Raw genomic sequence first — 15462 nt, forward strand, 5'->3', positions numbered from 1 at the left:
GAACACCCTGATATTGGGCAATTTCAATTACCCTACCATTAACTGAGAAAACTACTCAAGTAAAAACTCCCTGGCCCAGCACTTCCTGGAATTCATCAACTCAAATGGCCTGGATCAGTTGTAAACTCCCCTGCCAGAGGTGAAAACATATTGAATCTGATCATCACCAACATGGGCGACAGGTGTCCCACACCAGAGGTCAACCCATCACTGGTTAGATCAGACCATAAACTAATCACACTGGATGTCCACACCCCACCACCACCCCCAACTAAGGAAACCATAGTAAAAAACTTTTCTAAAGCAAACTTCACCTTACTTAAGACAGAGGCGGTAAGTTATACAGCCTCCACGCTAAAGGATAACGCTGCCCAAGATGCAGAAACCTTTACAAATGCACTCTATGAGCACCTAAAATGGTGCATGGATTGTGCCATCCCTAGCAAAACCAAGACTCACTCCTCTAAGAGAAGGAAACCAGTCTGGTGGACCACTGCCATAAACAGGCTATACAATAGAAGGAGGAAACTAGTTCAGAAAAAAAGCAAATCCTGAGAAGGAAAGACATCCCTGATCAGTATCAGTAAGAAACTAAGGTCCCTCATAAAATCATCCAAGGCTAACTTTGAAAGAAAAATAGCCAAGGATTCAAAAGATAACCACAAAGCCTTCTTTAGCTATGTTAAGAATATAAGTGGCAACTCGCAGATATGCACTGAAGTAGTGCAAAATAGCACAAAATATACCAAATCTACTGATATTGCCAACATCCTGGAAAATAGATTCAGTGCAAACTTCACCCCCCTCTCTCCCCCGAAAGGGCCCACAACAATACTGGAAAAGTGTATTGTCCCAGAAATCACAGAAGCACAGGTGAAAATAGCCCTTTCAAAAGCCAAAAACACAGCGTCAGTGGGGCCAGATGGTGTCCCAGGCTGCGTCTTGCACGATCTACAGAACGAACTAAACCCCCACCTAAACATGCTGTTCAACCTCAGCCACTCCACAGGTTATGTGCCCATAGAATGGTGCATAGCAACGGTTATTCCTCCCCATAAAGGAGGGGCCACAACTGACCCTGGTAACTATCGCCCCATCTGGTCTGCAAGGCTATGGAGTGCATCATCATGGAACTCATTAACAAAGACATTGGTAACCTCCAAACACTTGACCCGGCCCAGTTCGGCTTTGTTAAGGGCAGATCATGCCTACTAAACCTGGCTGACTTCTTCAAGACAGTCACCAAGGCCTTAGACAAGGAAAATATGGTTCCCACAGCCTACCTTGACCTCACCAAGGTTTTCGACATCATTCCCACTTGGGTATTACAGAAAAACTCACCAGCCTGAACATAAACCCCCTACGTTACGAGATGGGTTGCCAGCTGGCTTACAGACAGAACTCACACGGTAAGAATAGCAGGCTAAGGTCTGACTCTAAACCATTCACAAGTGGTGTCCTGCAAGGCTCTGTCCTGGGACCCCTACTGTTCAGCATATACTTCCCAGAAGTACAGGCAAACAAAGGAGGACTATGGCTAACCAAGTTCACTAATGACTGCAAACTGGGAGCCATAATTGACTCTCTGGCTGACACGGACATCCTCTAAAAGGGCCTTACTGAGATGGACACCTGGTGTCAAAGTCATGGCCTCAAGCCAAATGCCAAAAAATGCATAGTCATCCCATTTGGGAAAAACAAAACACCCATGAATTACTACATAGGTGGCAGCCCCCCTAATACAGAAGAGGTAATAAGAGATCTGGGGATCCAGGTAGATAGCAATCTCTCCTTTGACAATCATATTGCTAAAGTAGTTAGGAAATCCTTCTATGTGGCCCATCTAATTACTAAAGGGTTTGCATCTAGAAATAAAGAGGTTATAGTGCCCCTCTACTCGTCACCCAAAAGACCCATCATAGAGTACAATGCCCCATTTGGGATGTACCTCACAAGAAACTTCCAACAGCTGGAAAGATCACAAAAGTACCTCACCAAGAGGATTACTGGTCTCAAACATATGTCCTATGCAGCCTGACTAGAAAAACTCCGGCTGTACTCAGTGGCATATCGCTTATTCAGAGGTGATATCTGCCTTACTTACAAAGCCATGTCCAACTCAGATTTGCTGGACATGCTCCACCTAAAGAATTCCAAGTCACTGCGAGCCACGCACTCTAGTGAGCTAAACCTCACCACAACAATAAATAGAACATGCTGGAGGGACAGATTCCTGTCACAGAGACTCTCCATGCTTTGGAACAAAATTCCAAACTACATTAGGCAGAGCCCCTCACTAGCACTCTTTAAGAGAAACCTTGATGAGTGGATGGGTAACAGAAAATACACCCCTGGGATCACTTTATTGGCTCTGCTTGACAGAGGATCAGTTAATTAATCAATGGGGCGGTGAAAGCCGACACACTCTGGCTAGGCTTATAAATGCCCTTGGGCAGATAGCCTAATACCTACCTATGAACCTATGAACCTATGTATGTGATTATGAATGCTCATTAACTACAAAGTGAATTAAGGTGATGAGGTGTGCCTGATTATACAGAATGGGCATAGATTATGCTTCATGATCATCCAAACTCAACTTTTTCAAACTCCATTTTTGCTTTTCTAATAACAGGAATATTACAGAAATACTAGGGTTGTTAGTACATTCATGCAGACAGCTGAGGTCTACTGGGGAGTGTTGAAGACTCTGTCACTATCCACAGCACATTCACTGCTATAAAAGGACTGGTTACACAGATTTATTGACTTACCCACTCACAAATTACTGTGAATCACAGAGATAAATATAAGAAAGCACTATTTGCACACAACATGTATAAACAACCCTGAATTTACTAAGTTTAATACCACCATATTAACTTGTGATCACTCAAGTTAGATAGAAAATCATTTAGGAAACATCGAACTTACTGAAGTAAGAAATAAATAGTAAAAATGTTAGAAATTATCACCAAGCAGTTCATATTGATGTCAAACAGTTCTTCACTAGGAGAATTGTGTATTTTATGTGTTTATTTTTTTGTGGATTTTATGGTTAGATGCAGATGATTCATGAAAATGCTGGTGAAATGAATGCCACTTATCAATGTGAATTCATGATAGCAGCACTAAAAATAAATATGGAAGCAGTCATGATGACAATGTGAAAGATATTTTCGAAATTCATTTTGGTAGCATTTGGTAATTATGCTACTGGACAGAAGTACATACTTTGATGTGACCGTAGTCTAATGTTCTGCAGTTTGAAGCATATATTGTGTTATGATACCTTCATGAATTACTGGAGGATTTCTGAGTGCCATTCCTGAATTAAAAATGACAGTAATAATACAGGAAAGTGTTAGGGGAAGGACACAAATCTGTTACCGAAATCATTGCAATAGTAGTATTATGACTGAGATTACTGCAACACAACTTTAGCTTGTTGTATTGGGAGTTTGCATGTAGTACAGGTTGCATAGGAATAAAATTCACTCACCTCTACAACAGTATCTCAAACCCACAAGAACATCTTCAGAATGATGGCACAAATTCAGAGGTAACAGTGTCCACAGTGACACCTTTACAAAGAGGAGCCAGGTGCAGTCATTTGTCACAATTACCCAAGGAAAAATGCAAAGCATTGGCTGCCCAGCAGCACATGTGCTGTGCCAAGTTCAGGACAGTGCTACAGAGAGTCAGCTTGAAATGGTAAGTCCTCCAGGGTATATGCAAGGATTTCCAGCAATACATGGAAATGGCAAAGAGTACGGATAATGCCATGATCATATTTATCCATATTATGGTGGTGCACCAGGCATCCATAGCCATCCCCATTTGTACACTAGAGATGACTTACCAGACTCAAATAGGAGTCAGTTTCAGAAGAAGCAATTTTTTCTAATTCTTCAGTTCTCAAAAATCTTGCTGGTTACCAGTCTGCTACACTGGACCTAAATACCTCTATATAATTAACAAACCGATTACTTCTTATCTTACCTATTTATGTTTAAATGCTGTACACTTTTGGTCAAATGATTTGCTGCTTGTCTTAAACTTGCATTCTTTTAATAATTCACAAGATTCTGAAAGTAATACCGTGATGCATGTTAAAATCTGTACCTTAAATTCCAATGCGATTCCCTTGCCTTTTCATTTTTCTATATCCATATCTTGTGACTATTTTTGCATAAAAAATGTGAAAATTCAGCCTTGTACGTCAGAAAAGTGTACTGTTGTGCTCTAATACTAATGCTGGCTTGTAGCCAAAGAATCAGCTAAGAGACTTTCAAAAGGAGATCTCATGAATAATTGAGTGAGCTCAACGGGTGCAGGAAGTCACATGGTTACCTAGCTCACTATTCCTCTACTGATTTGCCTCACCATGCCTACTTAGGGATAATGCACTGCCATATGCTCCAGTACATTGGCTGAACAAGATAATGTATGCATTTAAATATGAATAGCAACTAAGCTGACATCTGCATTACATAGTTACAGCACCTGCACACTGTTTTTGTTTACATTGTTTCCAAATTTAGCTAGTACAATGTTCAGCTTTTCATCATGCAACAGTGAGTCATACCTGTGTAACTTAGAAATGCAAAAACTCATGTGAACTGGGCAGTTTGAAAACAAGGCAATGCCAGGTGAAAACACCATGGACTATATACCAATTAGTAAATATGTCAGACAGATCAAAAATAAATCTCAGTCTTCACATGAAGCTGACAGTGATCCCAGTAATACATATATTTATTTCATATTTGTTTGTTGGGAAAGTCCGACTTGGAACTAAGCCAATTTGCAAAGACCTGTGGAGAAACTCTCCAGGCACATGTCTTAGTAACGTGGGAGGAAACCCACACTGATGCAGGGAGGACATACAGACTTCACACAGAAGGCACCGCAGCTGAGAATCTAACCAGAAAACCTCTTGCAGTGAGCCGACAATATAACAGCTATACCACTGCACCGTCTGAACTTGTTAAACAGCTCAATGCTTTAATGCTATTTGAAAACACCGGCCATGTGATGCAATAAATAAAAGTTCTTAATAGCAGATATTCTGGGTATAACATTTATTTCTGCTGTTTTGTATCATTAAATCATCTCATTCAAAACATCTGACAAGAACTAAAGAACAGCTGTCCTGATTGTATCTTCTGGTCATTCAGTCTATTACAACATTGTTTGTATTATGAAATTAATGTATTAAAAACTTGTAGGCAATAAAAAAGAAATTGAATATTTCCAATTTCCCTTCTCATGACACAAGAAAGAAAAATGTGATAAAGAATATTTGACTCTATTTTTTAGGTATATGTGTACAGAATCTTGCCTTGTGTTCTTAACTGTGCTAGTTTTAAATATACGAGTGTCATACAATGGAAATATTCTACTATGAGAGCTCTAACAAGTGAATTTGGTGCAAATGGCAGCATGTGTGTTAAGTTCCTTCTGCCTATAAGTTATCACAATGTTGTTACAGTTGGACAGTTTGAAAATTGTCATTAAATGTTCACAACTGGGATCATTTATAGACAGATTGCAAATGCTCTGTACTTCTATGATCACATAATTGATAGCTTTCAAGCTGTCAAACTGTTTTTTTTTACATTTAACACCCCCTACAAATTGGCACCTAGAGCAGATGCCCTGTTACCCTACCTCTTCTATATCTCTGTTCATAATTTCCAGGTTTAATGACATACTTTCACTGTTTAAAGAGCGCCGGTTATGCTTACACACCATCTCGCACCAAAACCTTTGCATGCTAAACAAATTAGTCCCTCAACTTCTAAGACACATTTATTTTTTTCTAATGACCAACTGCAACTTAACTTTTACTAAAGCATTAGTGACTTTTTATGCTTGAACAGGCCAGATACCGATCCATTCTGTTTACTCACCTCATAATATGCATTATTGAATGTTAAGAAAATAAATCTTTGTGTGATTTTTGGTGTCATACATGTTTTTAAAGTATCTATTGAAAGTCCAAGGGCTGCAATTGCACTTTTCAGAATAGTGAGACTTATATTGCAAGCATGGTAAATATACAGTAAATTCAACATTATGGCATGGCAGAGTATTCCCTTACTCAAAGGTAGAGTGATATTGGAGTTAGTATATATAAAGTAGCAGGGATGTTCGGGGCAGGGGACCTATAGGAGGGAAAAGTCTCCTGTAAAAAGTGTTCAGTAGAATTAAAGATAATTTCAAGATTCAGTATATTTGTATACATTTCAAGATTCACTGTATTTGTCTAGTAATTGCACACTACTATCTCCAATTACTAGAGATGAAACTGAAAGAATTGAACTTCTTACACAAAGACATGTTTAGATGGATTGCTATGTATATCATCCCTCTGCCTCCTTACCAGGTTGTATTCACTTTTCATATATGTTGGGTTAGTAATATTAATAATATGTATTAAATGGAAAATTTTAACTTCTTATCCATTCCCATCCCTATCCAATAACCAAGAACAAAAAATTACCACTGTACTGGGACCACTCTTTTACATCAGTCAATAAAATGAAAGCCAATAGAGCTATTGTCTTTTTTAATCTTTTTTCTTGCATTTTATATATATATATATATATATATATATATATATATTTCCCCTTCAAAACATCTAAAACCCATAACATCTAAAATCCAAACATCGAGACCAGAACATCTAAAATCCATAATATCGAATTTTATAACATCTAAAATGTATAATATGTAACAGTATATCATCAAACATTTAAATGTTATAGTTTAATATGTTAGTCTTGTGGTATCACTATGAGATGTTGTACTTTTTATTTCTATAGTTATTATTTATATAGTGTTTAAATTTATACAGTGTTTATTTTGCCACTCTGTATGTGTTTTTTAGGCCATACAGGTAAGTGATATAGACATTCTCCTGGATTTATGAAGCCCTTTATTGCATGCAGGATTAGTCTAAGAGCTATTTCCAGTAATATGGCCAATCTGCGATCCAGGAATGAGTTCCCGGGATGTGCACGTGAGCTCTTAGACTAATCCTGCATGGGCCGAGCTCCTGTATGCAAATTACCTTCATTTGCAGGTGAAAACCATGCAAATGAGGGTAATTTGAGATCCAGGTAGCCAGCAGATGTCCATGCAGGTTGAGTGCAGTCTACAGAAATGTACTTGGTTAGTAACAGAGTACATTTCTGCAAACTAAAAAACAGAGCTATGACAGCTCCAAATAAAGGCTGCATATCATTGAGGAAGCATGCCAATGGCCAAGTAGAAGGCCATTGGCATTGCAAAATGTGTAAAAAATAAAAAAAACAACTTTTATTTTTTTTCGTCAATCTCGCCTGTTTAAGCATAGGGCAGCGGCGTGCAAATGGGATTGGGAGGAAAATAATAAAATAAACCTAAAATAAGCATTCTAACTAAAAGCAGTATTCTGCCATGCAAGTCAATGGCAGGAAGAAGACAACCTGGCCAGTGAGTAATGGTTGCTAAGGGGGGAGGCTCAGTGTGGGACATGTAACTATGCATTAGCAGGCAGTCCTGTGCAAATGAGGGGAAGGATAAAGAATCCCAGATTCCCTGTCAGTGCAAGCCTGCACCCAAGAGTGTAGGACTAGGAAAACCATGAGTGTAAGCCCTAAACATAGCTGACATCAGAAGGGGGTGTATTAGGCATGCTATAAGCTAATTGGAGCACTGTGGCTCATGTTTGCCCTTAGCTAAGCTAAGCTAAGGCAGGGGGTGTCTCTAGGGCTGTCCTATCTTACACCAAGAAAATCATGGTGTACACAGGTAGAACAAGCCCAAATCCTGTAAGATGTGCTTACAGCGTGTACGCATATTTGTGCGGCACGCACCAGGTGTAAAAAAAAAAAACAGGAAATAGCAGCTCCATTCACATCTGAGCACTGTGTTTGTATGGCGTGCCCCCAGGCTCAAACAGGAAGGCAATAGGAAGGGAAACCAGCAGTAGGAAGGTAATCAAGGAGAACAAGCTTAGCTGTCAGGTGAAATGTACCAGAATCAGCCAATTACACAAACAACAGACTAGCCCAGCCCTGAACATTTCTATAAACTAAGCAAACACCTTCCCCTCTGTTTTTTCCACACTCTACACTGCCGGTGTATACAAGTGGGGAAATTTTAACAAACAAACCTACACAATGAGAAGGGCTGCAGCAGGCAACATAGAACAACATGTGCAAGAGGCTGAGGGTAGTGAGGATGTGAATGCTGCTGAACAACCCACAGTGAGGAGACAGAGAAGAGTGTACAGATCCAGGGTAACCTACCAGGGGCTACATGAGCTGGAGATAGTGGAGCGCTATAGGATGGACAGAGACCTCCTACAGCAAATTGTTGAGCTGTGCCGGCCACACCTATCACACCAAACTGGCCGAGGCGAACCCATCCCAGTGGATACCAAGGTATGTGTAGGCCTAGGTATACTAGCCACAGGTACCTCCCAAAGCACAACTGGGGATATCATGGGGATCTCACAGGCATCAGCATCCAGAGTATTCCACCAGTTCCTGGATGCCATGTCAGCACATGCCAGTGAGCACGTATATTTCCTCAACACACGTGAGGTGTTGACCAGCAATATGCATTTCTTCCACCAAATAGCAGAATACCCTGGGGTAGTGGGTGCTATAGACTGCACGCACATATGCAGCAAAGCACCACCCAGTGAGCAGGGTAAGGCCTACATCAACCGCAGGGGCATCCCCTCCATCACTTGCCAGGTCATATGTGATGCCCAGGGCATTATAATGAATGTGTGTGATGGCTGCCCTGGAAGCTATGATGATTCACACATATGGCATCTGATGCAGCTGTACCAGAGATTTGCCAATGTGGATATCCCCTACGGTCACCTAGTAGGGGATGCTGGGTACACACTGGAGCCATGGCTGATGACACCCATCAGAAATGCACACACACCTGAACAATGCCATAATGAGGCACACACACAGGCCAGACATATAATAGAGCATGTGTTTGGGATGCTCAGGTCATGGTTCTGGTGTCTGGACACATCTGGTGGAGCCTTGCAGTATTCACCAGCTTTATGTACCCAAATTATTATGGCATGTGCTATGCTACAATATGATCCTTTAGAAACAGCTGCAGCAGGAACAGCATGAGGCAGGGTCACACAGCCCCCCACCAATGTCAAGGCCTGTACAGGCACAAAGTGACTCAGAGGAGTCCGCCCCAGTAGGCAGAATGAGGCATGCCCAGTATGCCATGGCCTTGGCAAAGAGGCAATGCATAGCATATGCACTGACACAGTAGGGACCCAGGGAATGACACCTCTCTCTGACTCGCACAGACAGTAAAAGGGATGCCAAATATGGCACTACCTGTGTTCAACCATGTTATAGGGAGTGTACTATGTGCATCCGACATAGGCAGCCCTCCAGCACCATCCACAAGTCTGGCACACCCTCAAGGTAAGTCAATCAACCAACCAATTGCCAAATGGAGTAGAATGTGTTGTTACCTGTAGCTATGGTATGGATGTGAGCCTGCAAGGGAATTGGGTGGCCGAATATTATGGCAGCAGACAGTAGACACCCATAGTGTCACCATGACATCTGTAACACATACTGGAGTCACCATAGTAGCCAGTACTACACAGGGTGACAAAACCCACTGCAGGAAATGGGCTGAATGACATGTGTGTCCATAAGACCCACACATGCCAGTCAGGAAGGTGCACATTCCCAACAACAGTCTCACCCAGCAGGGTGTAGACAAACACAAACAAATGCTGTACTATGGCCTCAATATGAGTCCTATGGGTAACCCCTCCCCCAGGCCTACACAGACAGACTACAGCAGGAAAGGCAGTTGAATGTAAGTTGTGAAGGTTAGGAAGTCAGAAACTAATATGTAGGTAATTAAAGCTAAGATCTGTAGTACACTGGTATGCCTCTAGCCAGCACGATAGGTAAGACTACAGACTGAAATGGAGTACCTGACATACCAGTACAGTCATAGCTTATTTCTTTTATGGTGACCCTATTATATATCACAATGTCAACTATACAGGGATAACATATGTAAATTAGCTGAAAGGTTGGGGTGTAAAGCCATTCCCATAGATGTGACATCAAGGCCAGCCAATCACAGTTAGCAACCCCACTATTACCCAGAGCACACACTCAACCCATGTGTCATACGCACACACATGCCTAGGCAACAGCCAATATGTGGGTAGTACACTGCATATTGGCCACTGATAGTAACTATGCAGTGATAGCAGTGGGCTACAGAGGGCATGTCACCCTGCCCATCTGTCCAATATGCACTTACATGCAGACAGTGCACCTCCACCATGTTCCCAAATGGACACGTGCACCACCTATGGTGCCTTCACATGTGACTCACACCAGACATACCATGCCTGACAACATGCCCTGTATGGACAGATGACAGTGACATCAAGGAATGCTGTTAGCATGCTATCAATGTAGGTGCAGTGTTAACTTGCTGCCCATTACCAGTTCCTGCCACAGGTGGGCAAGACTGGCACATCTGATGATAATCTGTGTTCACAACATGGGCCAGACACCCCAAGTACAGTAGCACATGTCACTGTACATGCATGTGGGAGGTTTGCACATCCCAGACACCATCCATGTCATGGACTAAGGAACACATACATGGCAAATGATGCACAGCATGGGCCACACACAATAGTCATCCAGATGACTAAATGGGGGATGCAATACCCACCTGTGTGGGCAAATGCAGAAACTACAGGCCTGATCCACAATGCAGACCATTGTCATGTGGCCTGATGCCAAGATATACCCATCGCCTACCCTTGTACAGCCTGCTGGCACAGTTGACCACCACACACCCATGCATGTCAGAACTGGCATGCTGTGTGTTTGTGTGTGTGTTGTATGGTGCGTATGTCCACATACACACTCACTACAACCCCCCAGGGCATACTGAAGCATGCTGTCTGATGTCTGCCATCTCCTCATACTCTTTGCCCATACAACCTCCGTATGACCCATGTGGTGCATGTGATACCTGCATATTGATGTGTTCTGGCAATCCCACTAGTAATGAGTTGCACTCCTGGCCCTGTCAAGTGTGTCAATGTGTGTGCGTCCTTGTGTGAGTGTGCCAGTGTTGACGCTGGCACCAGTTCATGCAGACAGGCATGTGTACATCACCTACTGTATATCTACCATATCCCTGTTGCAGATGTCACTTAAGATCACATATATGTTCAGGTAACCCACGTGGCACATCCAATAACTATATTGAACTGTGATAGCAATACATAGTTGTTGCGGGTTTGATACCTTGTGCTGGTAGGCGTGTGACACAACCATGCTTCAGTTTTACTCTCCCACCCCTCCCTGACATGTTTTTGCTTCTGTCTGCCTCCCCCACTCCATCTCTGGTGGATGTGGAGACTTTCACCTGCTTTGCTTAGGCAGCAGCATGTGTATTTGAAGTGATGCTCATGATCAGCTGATGGCTTCTGCATGAATTGCAGCCCTCCCCTAGCTGATTGCATGTGGAACATCTGTGGTAACATTCCCATAGCCAACTGCATGGAAACACACTCCAATACCTAGGAACATCATGGTGGTGTTGGCCCATTTTAGTCACTGTGTGCAGGAGCTAGATCTGTTGTTTGGCAAACCGCATCTCAGATGGATTGGGGCTGTACCTCTAACAACATACACTGTGGGAAGAGGGCAACAAACAGGAGGGGGATGTGCCTGGCCTGACTACAGACTGTAAGTGCTGCTATACTGCATTTGGAGTAATGTTGGTTTAACAGTGTTTGTCTGGATATGCCTGTCGTACATGTCGCAATACCTGCCATGTCAGTTCCATATGTATGAGAAATCCACATCTGCAGGGTCATCTGCAGACTGTGCAGTGTTGTGCCTTTGGTTTCATGTGTTAGCCATGGTGCTTCTATCTATGAAATGCAGAAGGTAGTGTGAGGACTGCAGTCTGTAGATGGTGAAGGCCGTGACAGTTATTGACTTCATATCCCTCATAGGACATATGTTGCAACAAACCCCGTTACAATGGTAAATTTCTGAGGTTATCACAGCAACATGTCTATACTGGCCCTGTGTATGTGCTGTCAGCCACACCTCTGTCAACCTTTGTACATATATCATGCATGAAGTGGTGCATATGTGCTGTACACTATAAATAGTGCCATCATATCTGATGACAAGCCAGTGATATATCAGATTGCTACACATGTCATGTACAGTAGGTGTTATATTTCATGACATAACCTGGACATTCTGTGGATGTTTGTACAGTACTGAGGTCTGTGTAGTGATGGTGAATGTCCGCAGTGTGTGCATTGTTAATATGTACTTTAGCCTGTGTACAGACTGTGGCAGATGTCATTGTTCTAGCTCCCCTTCTATCTGATGTTACATGCTGCCCCGCACTATGGTACCATTTGCCGTACATACACATTTCCCATACCACAGACAGCCATCAGACCAAACTATGTAGCAGCCCAGTATATGTAGGGTCATTCTGTGAGTGGCACATATGAGGATGGTGTAGAACAGATAGTCCATATACTGTAATATTATGCTAGCTTACCATATGTGGCTGTGGCTGTGTTCACATTGGTTGTGGTTATGCACTTTCACACAGGTGTATCTTACCCTGTGCTGTGACATGGCTGTTGATCCTGCTATATATGCAGGCACATGTGCATTCCCCCATATGAGATGTAGGCCAGTGTTGAGCCAGTCTGCCTGTAGCCTGCACAGTGCATTGTTACATGCTTAGCAGCTTAGTGTACTTACCCATTGAGATGTCATGTGCAGATACTTGCCAGATGTACTGCTGCTGGGCCTCCCTTAAAAGTCATGTATGTTAGACAGAGCAGTGGGATGCTGTACAGATGTATGTCAATATCTAGTGGATAGCATGTGTCCATGGCACCCCTGTGCCAGCAGTCATTATGTGTCAGGCCAGACAGAAGTGTGTGAATCCAAAACCTATGGTGGCAAATGCATACCAGTCGTTATGTGTTATACCCATCTACAGGGCTGTCTACATCCATATTGTCAGGCCTGGTACACATGTTGTGCACTAAGGGATTATGTGTATACCTCTGGACTGTACAGGGTGTGTCCGAAGTTCAACATATATTGGCCAATATCTCTGCTGCACTCCACAGGGGCATTACATGCTAGCGGTGGTACTTTACAATGCTTTCCTTAGGATGTCTGTCAGTAGCCAATGGCACACATGTTATAAGCACATGTCACCTTTCACACACACCATGTCTGTGAAGACAATCCCAATGACAGTAGCAATAGTCTAGTAATATACCTGCTATACATACCTGGCATCCCCTTGCACTATGACTTTGGAACTATAGGGGCTGGGGTAGGGCTACACTCCATGTCCAGGACATATGGTGGAAATATATGTACATACACTTATCCAGATAGCCATATATGTCAATTTTCCTCAACATGGTCATGTGTCTGATGCTTCTAACCAACAACTTGTTAGTAACAACCAGGCACATAGTTCTTCCTCAACAAGTGATAACATTTCCATACCTCCAGCTCAGCAGTTACTGAGAGGGACGACTGTTACGACCGTGACTAACTCTAACGAGTATGGGAAAATGCACAGCGGTGTTGTGGGGCTAATTGTGTTTCAATGACTGGGTGAACGATACCACAAAGTTTTTGACTGGCTTCAGACGAAGCCACGAGCAGCAATCTGACAACACCGAGAGTCAACAGGTCAGTTCATGCTTGTTAATAGATAAATTAGGACTTTTTGACTAAAAGCTACTCAGGCTTAAAAAACTTCAACTGGAAGTAGTTTACTTTAAGGAATGCTTGCATGAATGAGTGGTCCCAAAGGGGTGAGGATTCCATCAGTACCCCACTGGCCTAGTTGCTGATTCGCGTTTGCATTTGGAGCTAAATTCCTTGTTTGACCAGCAGGGTTTTGATCTCATGCAACTTAAGCATTATTCTATACAAATCTAGGAATTAACTAAGGAAGTCTCTGACTTGAATACCGAGATTACCTCGAATATGGACCTTTCAAGATATAAATATGACTATAAAAGGTCTTTTTCCAGCATTGACCAACTGTTGGAAAGGTTAAAAAATAATAAAATTAAAAAAATGAAACGTGACCGTTCAGCTAATAGCACCGGTACAGCTTACCCTAGACCATCATTAGCCCAAGTGGGGGCGGCAAAGGTAGTTAACAATTCTACACAGCATGAGAGTATCAACACTGTTACTACTGAGGATAGGGGTGATATTAGTCTGGATAACGACACCATGAGATGCAGCGAATGGATTCGAAACTACAATAATGTCCGTCCAGCTGCTAAACACAAGAAGTCAATGTGGGTAATAGCAACCAAAATTTTCACAATGTCAAACAACCTGGTGCTACCCCAAAGAGACAATGCTATCAGAAGCAAAAATACAAACAGCGCAGCAGCAAATGCAGACAATAGCACAGGATTGTTTTTTGAATATCAACATTGTGAAAAATACTGCTGAAGACTTTAACATTTTTAACTATTCATCCATCAGTGTAGACCTAGTGCTTATTGATCTTCTTGCTAAGGGCAACATGGTTGTCCCTAGTAGACACATGAACATTGTACAATCTATTTTGGACTTAAAGTGTTTCATTAGGAAGCTTAACCTAACCATTTTACTGGGTCATACTGTTGATACAGATCAGACTTTTAGAGTCCCCAGCATATTCAACCCCCCCATTACACCCTGTACTCAGTGTTTTTGAGAATGTTTGTGAGCTCGATCTGAGGCATATTGCGCACTCTCACAGTTTTATCAACACTAGAGGGGTTAGAAATGACAACGTTACTCAGGATGAAGTTTTAGCTTTACATGCACTAAGATCTTTACAAGTGAGGGTGGTTAAACCAAATAAAGGTGGCGGTTTGGCTATCTTTGACCTTGTGGACTACAATACTAAAATGAGAACAATGTTGAACAGTGATGCTTACTCTAAAGTATCACTGAATTAAATAAATACTGCCTATAACTGTATTAAAGGTTACGTAAATTATTTATTTATAGAGGCTAAAATCGACATTGACATGTTTAATTAAATGTCAATTTCTTGTCCTAAAATTCCTGTTATGTTTGGTATCCCCAAGGTACATAAAGATGTGTCAAACCCTCCCATGAGACCCCTTATAGATGGGAGAGGTTCAATTACATACCCCTGTGCGAAGGTCATTGACACTATTTTGCAAAGACATTTGAAGTTTGAAACTCAGGTCTGTAAAGACTCTTGGACCTTTTTGCAAAAGATGAATGACCTGGAGTTTCACAGGGACAATAACTTTTTAACTATTGATGTTAAAGACCTCTATACCTCTATTCCCCACCTTGAGGGTGTTGAATGGGTGAGTTTGATGCT

Source organism: Protopterus annectens, chromosome 2.part1, assembly GCF_019279795.1.
Source record: "Protopterus annectens isolate FY-2018-M chromosome 2.part1, PAN1.0, whole genome shotgun sequence".
In the NCBI taxonomy this organism is placed as follows: Eukaryota; Metazoa; Chordata; order Ceratodontiformes; family Protopteridae; genus Protopterus; species Protopterus annectens.